Source organism: Vigna umbellata, unplaced genomic scaffold (genome assembly GCF_029865625.1).
Source record: "Vigna umbellata cultivar VRB3 unplaced genomic scaffold, Vumbellata_1.0 scaffold_505, whole genome shotgun sequence".
Lineage (NCBI taxonomy): Eukaryota > Viridiplantae > Streptophyta > Magnoliopsida > Fabales > Fabaceae > Vigna > Vigna umbellata.
In genome coordinates, this window is record NW_028274435.1 from 6,515 (window position 1) to 9,569 (window position 3,055).

At 37.2% G+C, this 3,055-nt stretch overlaps 1 pseudogene; it reads left to right on the forward strand.

The window, feature by feature from the left end:
• The first annotated feature begins 1,113 nt into the window (after positions 1–1,113).
• On the forward strand, positions 1,114–2,291 carry LOC148190654 (uncharacterized; annotated as a pseudogene).
• The last annotated feature ends 764 nt before the right edge of the window (positions 2,292–3,055 follow it).

A 3,055-nucleotide genomic window follows, 5' to 3' on the forward strand; every position in this document is an offset into this window, starting at 1 on the left:
CTCTTCGACCATCTCTTCAGTACTTTGGTTAGATCTTTGTGGTGAGGGTTGTAGAAGTGTCTCCGGAGAAGGAAATAATTCTCTAGATGTTTAGATTCTCCTTCTCCGTCTACTCTCGTCCAATACTTCAAGAAGAGGTTCCGAAATTTTCTTGCTCCTAGTTCGAATTGTATCCTGCATACACAAGAAAACAGGACCCTAGAAACAATTGTTAGCACAAAAAGATAGAAAAGATAAACTAAAAAGATAACAAGATAAAAAGATAAACAAGATAAAAAGATAAAAAGATAAAAACAAAAAGATAAAAAGATAAAAAGATAAAAAGATAAACAAAAAGATAAAAAGATAAAACAAAAGATAAAAAGATAAAAAAATCAAGACAAAGCTAATCAATAATCACACAAATAGAATAGTTAAACCACGAGTCCCCGGCAACAGTTCCAAAAACTTGTTAACACTCGACAAGTGTACTGAATCGTATCAAGTAATATAAAATGGTAAGACAAAGTATCATTTCCCAAAGGACTCACGGCCTAGACAGTTATGTGATTTCTTGGTCTTACCATTTATTATTACTTTGGGAAACGATACTTGGTCATACCATTTATTATTACTTGATACGATTCGGTTACACTTGCCGATGGTTAACAAGTTTTTGGCGTCGTTGTCGGGGACTCGTGGTTTAACTATTCTATTTGTGTGATTATTAATTAACTTGGACTTGATTTTTATTTTTTATTTTATCTTTTTATTTTATCTTTTTGTTCTTTTTATCTTTTTAGTTTATCTTTTCTATCTTTTTGTGCTAACAATTGTTTATAGGGTTTTGTGTTCTTGTGTATGCAGGATACAATTAGGACTAGCAACAAGAAAACTTTGGAACCTCTTCTTGAAGGATTGGACGAAAGTAGAAGGAGAAGGAGGATCCGAACTTCCAGAGAACTATTTCCTTCTCAGGAAACACATTTACAACCCTCACCACAAAGATCTATCCAAAGTACTGAAGAGATGGCTGTAGAGAACAACGGTAGACGTACTCTAGCGGATTACACCACTATTGTTGGCCCTCATCACTTTAATAGCATTGCTAGGCCGAGGGTAAATGCTGCAAACATGGAGGTGAAACCAACGTTGATACAATTGGTTAAGAGCAACCAATTTAATGGGCTATCACATGAAAGTCCATATGAGCATCTCACCACATTCAACGAGATTTGTAACACTCTAAAGATCAATGGTGTGCCAGATGAAGCAATAAAGCTTAGTTTGTTTCCTTTCGCATTGGGAGGCAATGCCAAGTTATGGTTGAATTCTTTTCCAAAGGAAAGCTTTACTGAATGGGAAGCCGTGGTTTCAAAGTTCTTAAACAAGTACTTCCCACAATCTAAAATCAACAAAGGGAAGCAAGAAATTTCTTCTTTTAGACAAGGCATGGAGGAGACGTTAGGTCAAGCCTGGGATAAATACATGAGCTTGTTGAGAAAGATGCCCACTCATGGCTTTGATGAAGCAACTGTAGTCATTGTTTTCCTTGGAGGTCTTGGTTCACAAACCAAGTTGATGCTAGATGCCTCAGCTGGAGGTAATATTAAATGCAAGACTCCAGAGGAAGCCACTGAATTGATTGACAACATGGCTACTAATGATAATGGGATGCATAATGAAAGAGGAGCTTCAATTCAACAGAAGGGGGTTCTACAATTGTAATCTCAAGACGCCTTGCTTGCACAGAACAAAATGATAACTCAACAGTTGGAGAATTTGACAAAGACACTTGCTCAGTTGCCAAAGGAGTTAAAGAATGTTGCACAGGTTCAACAAAAATTTTGTGAACTGTGTGGTGGTGACCATATCAATGGTCAATGCGCTTTTCCAATGGAGGCTTTAGAAGATGTCAATTTCATGGCAATCAGTTTCCATACCGCCAAGGGAACTACAACCAAGGGTGGAAACCACACCCAAGCATGGGTCAAGGTCAGAAATGACAAGCTGGACAAGCAGGACAGTTTAATAGACCATAGGAACAACCATCAATATGGCAACAAGTATCTGCATTAAATGAGAAATCATCAAAGGTTGAAGAAACTCTTCAACAATTTATTCAGGTGACCATCTCCAATCCTAAAAGCACTGAAGCTGCAATTAGAAATTTAGAGATACAGATGGGCCAAATGGCTAAGGATTTGAAGGATATGCCTAATAAGTGTTTTGGGGCTAATACTGAGGTTAACCCTAGGGAAGAGTGTAAAGCTATTGTAAGTGTAGATGACAAGAGGGTGGATGAGAAATAGAGTGTTGAGTTGAAAAAAAAAGTGGAGAGAAAAGAAGATATAATAGGTGAGGATGAGAAAAGAGAGAATGAAAAGAAGAGGGGAGCGAAAAAAATTGAGAAAAGTAATAAAATTCTTCCTTATCCTAAGGGGAGTGAAAAGATTGAAAAAGAGAGATAATATGGACGCTTTAAAGATATCTTTAAGCAATTGGACATTACAATACCTTTGAATGAAACATTGCAACAAATTCCAGCTTATGCAAAACACATGAAGCAAGTCTCCACAAAGAAGAGATATTTAGATGAAAAGGGAGATTGTAGTGCTATTGAGAAGAAGCCACTTCCTCCAAAAGTGAAAGATCTAGGAAGTTTTACTATTCATTGCGTCATAGGGAAGGAGAAAGTAAGGAAAGCCCTAATTGATTTAGGATCAAGCATTAATTTGATGCCTTTATCTCTGCTTGAAAGGATTGGTGATCTTGAAGTCAAACTAACAAAGGTGACTTTGTTAATGGCGAATGGATCTTCCAAGAAACCTTATGGTGTGGCGGAAGATGTGATGGTTTGCATAGACAAACTAAAATTCCTGGTAGATTTTGTGGTGATGGAGATGAAGGAGGATGAGAAGGTCTCAATCATTCTTGGAAGACCGTTTATGAAAACGACAAAGGTAATAATCAATGTGGATGATGGGATGATAGTGCTTCAAGACCGAGGAGAAAAGGTGATCTTTAATGTCATCAAAGAGGAGCAGCAGATTCAAGAGAAGGAGGCTAGTCATAA